Below are 14,904 nucleotides of genomic sequence, written 5' to 3'. Positions count from 1 at the left end.
GTAAATTTAAAGCTTGAAAATCATCAAACAAGTAATTTGGAGCATATCCATCCCTTTCTACAACTAAAATGGCAGCAAATCGGTTACCGCTCTCTACACCATCAACGCACATGTTAATATCTACTAACTTAATCTTACCACATCGGACTACGGGCAGTAACGGTCACAACAAATCATCCTAAATATTATTATCCTAAGTCAAAAATATCGGATGTCACATTCTTATTTTCCGTTATCTCCTAATTATTCTCTTTTTTTTATCAATAGCTATTTGCCGACATCTCACACAAATACAATGTATTGCAAATGTCTACATTCCCTCATTTGAACACGAAACATCTTCAATTAAAATTAGGCATTACAACTTTTTCGCCATTTAGATGGAAAATTTCTTCATACAAAAGGAAGGACGTTTCTTTCATCCTTAGAAAGAATTTGCCAGATGGGCCGTCATTGGGCAGCAAGGACAAACTAACGGGACCCTCTGCGCCTTCTTTCGGAGTCAAGAACCCGGAGTGGTGTGACATATCCGTGTTGACAAATCCAGGGCAGACACAATTTGCGTGAAACGTGGGGTACTTAGCTGCTAAAATCCTTGTATAAGCATTTAATGCTGCTTTAGAAACTATATAGGCAGAATGAGAAGTAGGCCAGCCTTTGGTCCCAAGAGAACCTTGCCTAAAATCTTTTAGAAACTCCTTCAACACTTCATCCACATTTTCTTCTGTGAGGCGTTCGGCATTGCTAAAGACATTCTTAGCCTAGCCATCCGGGAAAAACTGATCACAAGGTCAGAAAGATGATTGAAATGTTATTCATTCTCTAGAAAAACTAGTCTAGCTTTTCTTAAAGCTCCATGTAATTTGATTTGAAGAAAAGACCTCGAAGTGAAATCTTTGTATTCTCTTGCAAAAATGGGGTTTGCTTTCGATGTTATAACTCAAGGGTCAATTTCCATTCTTAAGTTACCGGGAAATAACTCTGGAGTAATGTACTTTGACACTTCTTACCACTAGCTTCAAGGCGCCGGAGGAAACATTAACAATCCTCGGCGAGTTCGATAGTTGGAGGAGACCAATGAGTGCATCAACAATCCTTTTGGCACCATAATAGTTGACGCTAATGCACTCTTCAGTTAACTCGTATGTCGTCGTCAAGATATCACTCCAATTAAATTGCTCCTGCATCATTCCATAGAGAATGTTAGGAAGGACAATCAGAGGTCTCAGAATTGGCAAGGTCCAACATGGAATATGTATCTTAAACTCCAGGAGCTCATCATGTCATCTTATAGAAGGAGTTAGCCGCAAGAAATCAGATCAAGGAACATTGTGTTTGGATCACAATGCTAGTTCACACCGGCTGATTCTTGAATGCTTCTTCTTTTCACGACTTTTATTCGTAATCAGGTAAAACTTACTAGGACGGTGAAAGTGTCACAACTTCAATCACAATAATTCGCATCATGCTCTCATGAAGGAATCCCTTTCAAGTTTCAATCACTCCACAAGACTGAAAAGATGACAATGACGTCTCAGACCTTTAGGGTGCGCATGAAATCCATTTTGCTCCAGAAATCAAATTCTTGCCAGAAATTGATTTTTGGAGAAGAAATCTGTTTGATAAAGCAGGACTAATTCTGCTCCAGAAATTGATTTTTGGAAGAGAAATCTATTTGACGAAACAGAAGCAAATTTCTGCTTTTGGAGGTGCCCAAAAATTTAAATTTCACTCAAAGTGGGTAGTTACAGGTATTCTAAGCCATTATGTGAAATTTTGAAATTTTTTTGGGCACCTCAAAAATTTAAATTCACTCAAAGTGGATGGTCACGGGTATTCTAAGCCATTTTGTGAAGTTTTGAAATTTTTAATTTTTTAATTTTTTTTTTGGGCACCTCAAAAAATTTAAATTTCACTCAAAGTGGGTGGCTACAGGTATTCTAAGCCATTCTGTGAAGTTTTGAAATTTTTGATTTTTTGATTTTTTTTGGGCACCTAAAAAAATTTAAATTTCACTCAAAGTGGGTGGCCGCAGGTATTCTAAACCATTATGTAAAATTTTAAATTTTTTTATGTTTTAATTTTTTTTGGATACCTCAAAAAGTTTAAATTTCACTCAAAATGGGTGGCAACAAGTATTCTAAGCCATTTTGTAAAATTTTGAAATTTTTGATTTTTTGATTTTTTTTGGGCACTTAAAAAAATTTAAAATTTCAATCAAAGTGGGTAACCACAGGTATTCTAAGCCATTCTGTGAAATTTTAAAATTTTTTATTTTTTGATTTTTTGAAATTTTTGATTTCTTATAAAGAAGGAAATTTGGGCTAGAATCCATTCTGGAAGAGAGAGGCTACAAAAAGTAGCTTCTCTTTTTTGGGCCAAAACTCATTCTAGAAGCAAAAATTCATTCCGGAGCCAAAAAAAAAATGAAGTTTTACCAAATGCGTTTTTATTTCAGAATGCAAAAATTGCTCCAGAATACGTTCCGGAAATTTTTTAACAAACGCTTTTCTGTTCCGAAATACATTCAGGAGTAGAATTTCTGCTCCAGAATGTATTCCATGCGGGCCCTTATTTGCCATGACCTTCAAGTGGATAACTAGCGCCCCTTTTGTGTTTAAGCCAATTAATAGTTCAATTAAGTTTCTCTCTGAACACCATGATCAGAGAAACGAAAACCATACCCTTCCCATGCCGGCTGCTCTTAAAACATCACCATCCACAATGCATCCCGGGGCACCAGCATTGTTCACCTGGAAAAGAAATTTTATCATCACGATAAAGGCACAAGGCCAGTCGCAAAGCAGAGTGCAAAAAGTACTAGAGAAAATATTCATAGTACTACAAAAAGATTATCTGCAATACATCATTAACTCTGCATAGATGTTGGGGGCACAACATTCTGGGTCTTTATTGGTTCTAAAAGAAACACCGAGGCCAGTATTATGATTCTTAGGGACGTACCAGAATATCGAGCTTTCCAAACTGGTGCTTAACGAAGTCTGCAAGCGATGAAATGCTGGCACGATTGGAGACATCGAGCTAGTGGAAGAAGACGTGGTCGGAGAGGCCAGACTCTAGTTTCAGCTTGTCCACAGCTTCAAGTCCTCTCTTCTCATCTCTCGCGGTTAATACCACCACAATCCCTTTGGAAGCCAGAAGCTTGCATATGGCAAATCCAATGCCTTTGTTTGATCCTGTAACAACTGCATACCTACAAAAAAAATGAGAGGAGGACAACGAAAATGGGAAAAAAAAAATTAGCAGAACAAAACGAAATCGGTAGGAATTAAAAGAAAAAGAAAAGGTTTGAGGGTTGATGGTTGTGTTACCTCTTAGATTTGGAGTCTGCCATTGATGATGATCTTGAAATGGACATGGAAATGGGTTCAATAAGATGGAAATTTATAGGGTAAAAGGAAGTGATCGTTAGGTGGCAGAAAATCGTCATCGAATACGTTTGATCGAAGATTGACCAACAGCTTACACGAAAGCAGAGATACAGCTATCTTGGGCAACAGAAATTCAGCTATTAAAGTGAATTGATTTCACTGGTTAGCACTCAATGACTTTTAAGCTTCAACCTGCTTATTTACCATATACATATAAGAAGTCTGCCGGAGTAGGACCTTGCGGCAAGGAGGAAAAAGGATTAGCCCCTCCTCTAGAAACCTAAACTGAAGTCATTGTGAGAGAGAGACCGAGAGAGAGCCTAGGACCTTCTACGGAAAAGAACTCATCAGACTTTATCCACATTATGTGATTGTGAAAGAAAAACTTGCCTGAAACCCAACATCGTATATAAAAGCAGAGATACAGCTATGTCGGCAACGGAAATAGAGTTGCTAAGTGACCTCGGATTAGAGCGATGGCGGGTAATGTCTTTTTCCGTAGGCATCTTTAGGGACTGCATGTTTCGAGAAGATTTTCTAAAATGGCAACAAACAAAACAGGCTCTTCTAATTTCAGTTTCAAAAAGAAATTCTGCATTTCATATACCCAAGAAAACAAATTAATGAAAAGTGGAAACGGTCTTCATTTTCATTTTCAGTGAAAGCAAGACTGAAAAAGATTTTAACAAACCAGACAGTCGAGTGAGTCGCTTTTTTTCATAGGAAAACTTTAAATTCTTAATCATACATATGCAAATGCAAGGCCTTTTCTTTTTCTATTCTCTTTTTATTTTGATGATTGGGGAATTCCCTGTAACGACTGTGCAGCTAAATACCGAAAAGAATAAGAAAGTCTTTAGGTAAGAGGAAGAGCAAACAAATTTACACATTAGAATATTGGAAAATCATCCAATAATTTTAAACTTATTATATTTTTATCAATTCAATCCTAAACTTTTTAATTGTACCAATTGAGTTCTAAACATTTTCACATTTCGCCAATTGAGTCCATCCGGCTAATTTTTGCCATAAATCGCTGACATGAACGCCGGTTATGCTATGTGACACACTGACGTTGTCGTGTATAATTTTTAATAATATTTTAATATTTTTCAATTTTTTATTAATATTTTTTATTTTTCCTTATTTTTCTTTTCTTCTGTTTTCCTTCTTTACTTTCTTTCTTCTTCTTCTTCTTCTTCTTTTTTTCTTTCCTTTTCTCTTTTTTTTCTTTTTTCCCTTTTTCCCTCCGCCGGCCCTCGTCAATGGCCGGTGGAGGTTGCTGGCCTCTGGCAAGGGCTGCCCTCACCTGTGGCAACCCTCACCCGATTCGAAAAGGCATCACGAGGGCGACCCTCGCCTAAGGCTGGCGACCTCCACCGGCCATAATTGAGGCCTAGTGAAACATTTTTCAAATACAAAAGTTTAGGATCTTCCCATGAATTAGTGAATTTAGCAGCATTCCTTTGTATATAATAAACAACAAATTAATCTTCATAAATTTCATTTCATCGTAAATGTGAACTACTTATACAAATAAAATACAAATCAAAATGTTGTAGATAAAAAAGATGCAGGATCGTTTGTCTGCTTGGCTAGTCAAGCATGGATTAGTTCATAGATCTTTGGGCTTCAATTATCAAGGAATAGAGACTTCACAAATAAAGCCTAAGGATTGGCATTCCATTGCTATCACTTTATATGTATATTGTTACAATTATCTACGTTCCCAATGTGCTTATGATGTAGCATCCGATGGACTGTTAGCTAGTGTGTATCATCTTACAAGAATAGAGTATGGTATAGACCAACCAGAAGAGGTATGCATAAAAGTATTTGCCCCGAGGAGTAATCCTCAAATTCCGTCTGTTTTCTGGATTTGGAAAAGTGTGGATTTTCAAGAATGGGAACTTTATGATATGTTGGGAATCTGTTATGGTACTCATCCATGACTTAAACGAATATTAATGCTTGAAAGTTGGATAGGATGGCCCTTACGTAAGGATTATATTGCCCCTAATTTTTATGAAATACAAGATGCTCATTGAGCCACTAGGATGAATTAAAAGAGTTCCACTTTATGAACTTTGTATCGCGCACATAACTTATACGCGCTCTAGAACGTCGCGTAGGAGAGAATGAATAAATAGAATATGAAAAAAGAAAATAACAAGAAATGAAAGGGATCGAATTCTATTCTTACTGTATCTCATATCAATCTTGGCTATTCCCATCCATTAAGTCCTTGAAACTAGACTAGACCTTTGCTTGGGTCTTTCAATTAACTAAGTGAACCTTTCACATATATTTATGAAGTATTCATATTTTGATTTTGAACGAGAGGAGACACAATATGAAATGATATTACAAAAGAAATAAAAAAGATAATCTAATTTGGATATTTTACGTGTAGATACTCTTTTTACTCTTTCTGGAAATTTTCCTCAGCTTTAAAATAAAGGAATATAGTTCCAGATACCTAGATGGATAAGGTTGTATGATGATCTATACTATTAATGAATATGTATGTCAATTCATAGAAATTAAGTTGTAGATATCAATTAGTTTATGGAATGGATACTTATACAAATTAATCATGTGCCAGGAACCAGATTTGCACTAGTGACCCAAGGATTTTCAATTATCTGCTCTACCAGCAATGGCTGACGACCTCCACCAGTCATTAACGAGGCCCAACGATGGCCGGTAGAGGGAAACAGAAAAAAGAAAAGAAAAGAAAAAAAGAAAAAAATTAAAGAAAGAAAAAAGAAGAAAAGAAAAAAAGGAAAATTCAAAAAATATTAAAACATTATTAAAAACGTCCACGTTAACGCCGGTCATCCACATCAGTGGTTACTGGCCAAAATTGGCAATATGGACTCAATTGACACAATTAAATGGTTTAGAACTAAATTGGCAAAAGTGCAATAGATTTAGGATTTTTTGGAAAATTTTCCCTTAGAGAATTAGAATACCTCTTTGTTGATTTTGCCATTTGATTGCGAAGTGTCCACTGTTTAGAAAGGAAAAGCAACTAAACTGTTCAATTTGCTTGTTTACATACAAGGTGCAAGGTCATGGACTCATAGGTTATCCTTTGCAAGTCACTGTGCTCACTTTAGGAAAATTACCAAAAAAGTCATAAATCTATTGCAATTACGTCAATTCAGTCCCAAGCCTTTTTTGATTTTACAATTGAGTCATAAACTTTTTGCCTTTGTGCTAATTTAGTCCATCCAGCCAAAATTGGCCGAAAATGCTAAACATAGACGCCCACCGTTTTACGTGGGGCTGACGTGAATAATTTTTAATAAAATGATAATATTTTTTCGAATATTTATTTTTTTCCTTTTTTTTCTTTTCTTTCCATTTCTTTTTTTTCTTCTTCTTTTCTTCCTTTGGCTAGTCACCGGACCTTGGCAACCAACCAGAGGCAAGGGCCAGCAAGGCTCGCTCTCTCCAGTGGTCGGCGAGGTCACCCTTGCCTTCCAGAGGAAGAAGGGAAGAAAAAAAAAAGAAAGAGAAAGAAACGACAAAAAAGGGAAAAAAAGAAAAAAATAAGTAATAATTCAAAAAAATATTAGAATATTATTAAAAATTGTTCCCCTCACTCAACGATTTATGGCCAAAATTGGCACAAATACAAAAGGTTTATGACTCAATTGACAAAAAAAAAGTTTAGTACTGAATTGGCACAATTGCAATAGATTTAAACCTTTTTCGATAATTTTCCCTGCTTGTTTTTTCTCTCGACCTCGAGTATGAGAGGTGCAGGAAAATACCACGAATGGGGTATGCAATGACGCAGTTCCTGTGTAGACTCAAGGGCGGGCATTCACGGTACGAAAGAAAGTCAAGTCAAGATGAGAAAATGTAATCAAGGAAAACATCGAAAGATAGTCGCATACTAAATATCAATCTGTTAGGCACCACGATTTACAATCTAGACCTGTCAATCTGTCGGGAACCCTTATTTAGTTCGTCACACAGTAGATATAACTGAGATGGACATTCCACTGATGATGAATTTGAAATGGACATGGAAATGGGTTGAATAAGATGGGTTTTTATGGGGGAAAAAGAAGTGATCTCTATGTCGCGGAAAATTCTCATCAAGTATGTTTTGATTGATGATTAAACAATTGGATTCGGAAGCTTAGCATGATTCAGGCCTATTTAATCGAGAATCATAAATCATTTCGGACCTAATCTTTCAATGCAGATGTTATTAGCATCCATGTAGCTCAAGTAGCAAAGAAGACCTATAAGATGTCTTGGTAATATTAGTCACTGTTTGCTTGGATTTTAGAAATCAAAATAGGTTTTATTTAATCATCTCATTTTGAAAATGTATCTACAAATCGTATGATGGCTTTTGTCAGCATGAAGTTATGTAATTTCTCTACGATGACTTCATTATAATTGTTAAATACAGAAAGGAAAAGAAATAAATCTAATGGGATACAGCTAGATGTCTTCCTTGCATTACATGTTTATCTTTTTCCTGATTCTGCTAATGCACAATAACTTCAGCTTTTTTTCTTTTGACAAGAGTGTATATAAAGGACGAGAGAGAGAGAGAGAGAGAGAGAGAGAGAGAGAGAGAGAGAGAGAGAGAGAGCCACGGACTTTTTGCGAAAAAAACTTGTCAGACTATCAACAAAATATGATATTGAAGAAAAATTACCCGACACTCCATAACTAAAAGTTTTCACAACAAACCTATGGAAAGGAGAAATAAAAGTAAAAGATTGACTCCTTAGCAAGAGATTGCCTGAATTGAAACCTTAAAGACAATGAATAGAACAATATATGTTCTTTCTTCATATTCATATCACGTAATTTGGTTGTTGTTATTGACACCTAATTTTTAACTCGTTTTTCTATATTTTGAAAAATATCAAAATTAGGATTAAGAATCTTGGCCAAGCCTAGAAACCTATTTCTAGACCAAAAATAAAATTTTTAGAATTTTCTTGAATTTTTCTCAATTTCTTTTAGTCAAAATAAGGAAGAAAATCAAGAAAAATAGCAACTGGAATCCAAAAATTCCATAAAAATAGTCATTAGTCTCCTTTTAAATCCAATTTCATTAATGCATCATCAATTTTGGAAAATCTCAATCGGGAATGCGTTTTTCCCAAAATTGGGCAAAATCAAACCCGAATTGGACCAAAAATGCAACTAAATCTTTTCTAGTCATTTTTAAGTCATAGTGTCTTCACAACAAATGATTCTGTGACCTTGAATTACACAATGGTCAGTCCAATTGCACAATTTGTCAAAGAAATCAGAAAGCCCCAAAATTCAATTGGAAATTAGGAATTTTGAGCCCAAATTGGGAATCGTGTCCAATTCGAAATTGTCGAACCATGAGACCATCATTTCTAGGGTTAATCAGACGTGGGTAATTCAATTTTGGCACCAATTTTTCCTAATTAGGTCATTTAGGCATCGAATTGAACAAAACCCCAATAACCCGAGTACAAAAATTTGAAAATCTTGGACATGATTATGTAAAAAATTGACGAAAATAACATATTTGGGTTCAAAATGTGATGAGGAATTCAATTTTGGGGTTTAATTTTGAAAATTCGGTTAAAATTGGGCTTAATTTGGATTTTTAGACAAAATCGAGCCTGCCGGGTCAGTCATCCCCTTCGCCTGGTTCGCCCAATGCACAAAACCCAGAAAAAACAGTTCAAACCCGCAACTTTTCCTACTTACCTTGAGTAATTGAGCACGTGAAAATCGAGCCGGCCAGTTGGAGAATCTCCAGCTGACGCCAGAGAATCGTTACAACCAATTCTAAGTGGGTGAATAACTGATTTTGAGCGGGAAAATTGGTCAAAAAAACAAGAGAAGAACATTATTGCGCATACAGAACGTGCTCGACGAAATGCCAGAGAAAGAGAAGAGAGAGAAATAGAGAGAAAACTAGAGAGAGAAGAGGTTAGAGGTCCCCTACCTGAGCAATCGGCGCCGCCCTAGACGGCGGAGCGCTGGCAAATCAGGGTCTGGTCGTGATCTCCCTCCTTACAATTGGTTCGGTTCGGTCAACCGCGAAGGCCTAAAACGTGAGCTCGGCCAACCGATTCAGAGGTGTTTTGTCAAAGTCGAGACCTCCAGCTCGAAGTTCTTGTGTCAAGGAAGAGTTACACGGCGATTGATTAGCTCGGAAACAAAGATTTGACCATATTCGGAGAAGGTAAACTTCGATCCTTGTCACGGTTTAGACGAAATTCCAGAAAATATGATTTGGTTCTATCTTGTTGTTTATGCCATTTTAATCGTAATTTTGGCTTTCTAGATGTTCAAAACTTGTTTCTGATCATGTTTTGTGTTACTTGATTGCATTTTGGGCGTTAAACGAGTATGAACCGAGTTGGCCGTGCATAAAACCCCTTCGCCGGAGTTCGGATACCCTTGTTGGAGAATCTCTTGTGGTCCTAAGCTGTTCAAGTAGGCTTTCTTTAACTTTGTTTGATGATTTGGTGTTGATTAGAAGCGATCTAGACAATTAGGGCGAGTATGGTAATGGTTTGAGTTTTGGAAATGCAAGTTTTAGTCAGAAATGGTTTAGGCTCTTTGGGCTTGAATCTTGCCGGCCGGCAGAGGTCCGGCGACGAACTGAATAAGTCGGGTTAATAGTCAGTAATAAGAGGATGTCACAGAACCAAAAATTAATGTTGGAATATCGCCGGAAGGTCGCCGGAGAAGAGCTTAAAGTAGCAGCCTTGAAAACGTTAAGTTGGGATTCATGCCCACCAACTGCTCGCCGGAAGGGGGCCGAAACAGCGCCGTTTGGCGTCGTGCCCGCCGGAGGAAATGATCGACGCTGGCGCCGACAACACCCGGTTCGGCCAGGCTGAACCGGGTTGAACCGGCCGATCCGGTTCAATCTCCCAGCGGGAAAATTCAAAAAATAATATAAAAAATCTAAAAAAAATAAAAATAAAAATAAAAAATAGAAAATTCATTAAAAAATAATAATAATAATAATCAGAAAAACATATAAAAAATTTCAGAGAATTTCGGAAAATTCAGAAAATTTTAGAAAATTAGAAAATTTCATAAAAATTCAAAATTATTTAGAAAATTCATAAAAATTCAGAAAATTCAGAAAATACAAATAAAAAATTGGAAAAATTCAAAAATCCATAAAAACTGCAAAATCACAGAAAAAATTTCAGAAGAAATGATAAAAATCAATTCTCGGAAGTATTAATTCTTAGAAAATCAATTTTTCGAAAAAAAAATCAAAAATCTCAAAAACTCACAGAATGGTTCAAAAACACTATGGCCAACCTTTGCAAGTGAAATTAGAATTTTAGGAAGTGCCCAAGTGGCATTTTTAGAAAATCCCAAATTCAGAGGTTATAACCCCTAAAAAACCCTAAAACCCTAAAAAGACACAAATCATGGAATGAATAAGCTTTTAGGGCTTCATTAGGGTTTGGATGTTTTGTTTAAATTTCATTTTTTAGAGACAATTTAGGATTGTTTGGTTTAATTGACATTGATTGCGCATTTAATTCTTAATTGATTAATTCCTCACAATTAGAATGGATAGGATTAGTGGATAAGCCTCGAAAACTTGCATGACACATTAGACATCATATCGTTCTTAGGTACCGAAAGGGTGTTAGGGATCTCAATTTGGGATCATTAGCATAACCAAGTCCCCGTATTCAGAATCTCTAGTTCGTAGAATCGTGGTATTTCTCTTATACCCCGATTAGGTTTCTAGTCAACCTACCAATAATGACTAGTGCAACTCTAAAATCGAAAACTTAGACTAAATAGGAAATTACCATCCGCTGTCATGTGAGGTATGGTCTGAGAGAGACCCTTGCACGGAAATACCTCCTTAGCGCCCAACCCCCGAAAGCCAAAAACAAGCGCGGCGCAACAGACTTGGCGACTTCGCTGGGGAGTTACCTTTTCTAAGTGGACTTAGGCCTAGATAGAATGATACGCTTGTGTTTTGTGCTCGCAAGGATCCCAGGTACGTCCCGCTAATGATTGTGTTAAATAGTTTTGTAGACGGGAGGTATAAGGGGTGTAGTCTTTGCTAATCTTTGTTTTGCAGGATGGTATTGGGAATGAATGTGAAATGATTATTTTAGAAGTGCTGTTTGGTTATTAATTGTTATGCGTGCCTTTAAATGGCTTTAGCACTACACCATTAGCACACACCACCCGTGGCCCAACCCCGGCTACATTTAGGACTACCCTTAGGAGGTATGTGTTTAGGCGAAACTGTAAGCCGATTGCTCATGGGATCGTTTAAATGCAATACCGATCACCGAGATGGAATAATATTCCATTACTTTAGGCTGATTGCCTATTGGAATGGAATCCCTTATCCATTAATGTGGTGACCTTGAATCTTTAGCATATTCTACCCTTTTAGGCGTCAAAACCTCACTAGTTGCATTCGCTTGTCTTTGTAGTTGGTATACCTAAAACCAAACCAAAACATTCTGGTAAGTAAGTATCGTTTCATTTCCTTCTTTTACAGTTATGCAAGTTAGTTCGCACATTTTCAAAAAAAATGCCTAAATGACAATCAATGATTGGTCTAAATGCCCTTTCATATTAGAATGAATGATTAGGGTGTCGTACTCCATTATGACCATTCTTTCATTTTTAGATGAAATATATAGGTCCATGGCGAATTTTTGATGTAATTCAAATGTTTATTCATTCATTTCGATGTATTCGAAGTTATAAACCATAGTTTATGACTTTATGGTCTAAATGGAGTATGACAAAATGGGCATTTACATCAAACATTGAATTCATCCTTGATTTCATGTATATGCTCTTTTAAGGCCTAAACGAATTTAAAGTGACATTTGCATTACTTTCTAGGTATGCAAATGTACTTTACCTCCATTTTACCTCAAAATGGAGGCATTAAAATTAATCAGTAATTCATGGTGAATAATAATGAATTTCTTTTGCATGCTTTAGATCGAAATGAGAAAATTAGACATACAAGTCGTCCCGATTCCAAAGAAGGAGCTTTTGGCATAGTGGGGCAAACATGACAAAGGACAACAAAGCATATGTGAGGAAAGGACTCGGGTATTTGTTCAAGTTCATTAATCTTGAATACCAAGTGAGCTTAATTCAAGCATTATCTAATTTTTGGGAAGTTACCACTGCTACATTTCAATTGGGTGAGCACGAGATGGTACCTACACTAGAAGAGTATAAGGCAACCACTGGGATTGATTTCAAGTCAAGAATCATTGAACCTCCAATTGGATTAAAGCCCACAAGTGTTATAGCCGAATTCTTAAACTTGAAGACTCCTCAAGTGGAAAAGTTGATCAAGTCTAATACTGGGAGATTTCCTCTATCCTATTTGGTAGCCAATTACTCCAAATTGCCAAAAGAAACTGGAAATACTTCCGCAAGAGTTTTCATTCTTGCCTTTTTCGGATTCGTCTTATTCCCTACATCAAGGATCGGATTGAATCCTCTTGTTGCAGTAATCGCTAGGCAAGCTTGCCTAAAATGGGACTTCTCCAATATGCTCTTGGCGGAGACTATCATTTTGTCGAACAAATACCAGAATCAACAAAAAGGTATACTTCAAGCTTCAGCCGGGTTACTTTCTGTGTGGTTTATTTCACATATCCGACCTTGGAAACGTCATATGCGCATTCGAGAGATCAATTCATCTACCAACCCAATTGAGAAGTATCTGAAACTCCAAAATAAACTACCAAAATACTCCTTTCACGAATGAGCGAACTTCATTAGAGCATTGACTCCTGACCAATTTCAATGGAGAATTCAGTGGCCAAAGATAGCGAAAGCCCAAATTACTTGCCAAGAAAGCAATTTGGTACCGTTGCTTGGATTGAGTGGTGAAACCGCTTATTGCCCACTAAGAGCTATATGACAATTTGGAATGATTCAGCAAATTTCACCTGTTCGGCATCCTGAGAGTCCTCATTCATGAGGCTTGAGGCTTTGGGTTTCTATATTGCTTCTCATTGCGAAAATGATTTTTAAGAACAAGGAAGTCTAATGATATGAGAACTAGCTCTCTGTCGTTCTATTCTTTCAAAATGGACTTCAAAATGAATTTCCAAAAGGCTTTTCATGAAACCACATGCATTGTTATACTTTGTATGCGATTACTAACCATGTTTGCTGCATGTCAAGCATGAGCATTCGCATATCCATAATAGGTTATTATGTGGCCCAAATCTTTTCAAAGAGATCGCCTGTGATATCGAAGAAGATAATGAGGGTGAAGAATGGGTCAGAAAGGAATGGATTCGTCATGAAGAATCAAAGCCACTCACATTAGAGAAGACAATCACCATTAATCTAGGTGATAAAGAGAATCCCAAAGAAGTTAAGATTGGAGAAAGTCTTTCATCAACAGAAGCAGAAAGAATTATCGAGTTACTTAGAGAGTATCAAGATATATTCGCATGGTCCTACGCTGATATGTCAGGTCTTGATCCGAACATAGTTGAACATGCTTTGCCAATCGATCCAAGTATTCCTCCAAAGAAGCAAAAACTTAGGCGAACAAAGCCGGAATTGGCAAAGAAGATAGAAGAAGAAGTTATGAAATTGCACAAAGTCGGTTTCAACGAAGTGATACCATATCTAGAATGGGTTGCCAACATAGTACCCGTAATGAAGAAAGATGGTCGGGTACGGGTTTGCGTCGATTATTGCGACCTAAATAAAGCAAGCCTTAAAGATGACTTTCCGCTTCCACATATCAATGTATTAGTGGATAGCACTGCTGGATTCGAAACATTTTCATTCATGGATGGTTTCTCAGGATATAATCAAATCCTCATAAAAAAAGAGGATAAGGCGAAGACATCCTTCATAACACCATTGGGGATATTCTGTTATAAGGAGATGCCTTTCGGTTTGAAAAATTCTGGTGCCACGTATCAAAGAGCAATGGTAACTTTGTTCCACGATATGATGCATAAAGAGGTCAAAGTATATGTGGATGACATGATCGCAAAATCCAAACAAGGAGAAGATCATGTTGAAGTGTTTCGCAAGTTGTTTGAAAGACTCAGAAAATACAAGTTGCGACTAAACCCCAATAAATGTGCATTTGGAGCAAAATCTGGCAAACTGCTAGGATTCGTGATCAGTAGCAGGGGCATCGAAATAGATCTCTCCAAGATAAAGGTAATATACGACTTAAAGACTCCTTCTACGGTAAAAGAAGTGAGAAATCTATTGGGGCGATTGAACTACATTGCTCGTTTCATCTATCAGCTTTCTGAAACTGCTAAACCATTCTTCAAATTGTTGAAGAAAAATGCCAAAGTAAAGTAGGATGCAGAATGTCAATAAGCCTTTGACAAGATCAAAGAATATCCGGTATGCCCACCAATGCCGGTACCCCCAGTCCCTAGGATCCCGCTAATCCTATACTTGACGATTCACCATGAGTTGTTAAGAGTTGTGCTTGTTCACGATATCAGAGATGAATTACCCAGCAGTCGAA

The 14,904-nt window shown here is 36.9% G+C and overlaps 1 pseudogene; it reads right to left on the bottom strand.

Moving 5' to 3' along the window:
* Positions 1-341: 341 nt before the first annotated feature.
* Positions 342-3,434, bottom strand: LOC115662159 ((+)-neomenthol dehydrogenase-like; annotated as a pseudogene).
* Between the last annotated feature and the right edge of the window lie 11,470 nt (positions 3,435-14,904).

Source organism: Syzygium oleosum, unplaced genomic scaffold, assembly GCF_021117445.2.
Source record: "Syzygium oleosum isolate NSW1041296 unplaced genomic scaffold, Sole_v2.1 Sole_v2.18, whole genome shotgun sequence".
NCBI lineage: Eukaryota > Viridiplantae > Streptophyta > Magnoliopsida > Myrtales > Myrtaceae > Syzygium > Syzygium oleosum.
The sequence above is the reverse complement of the archived record's forward strand: the minus strand, read 5'-3'. Positions and strand labels throughout refer to the sequence as shown.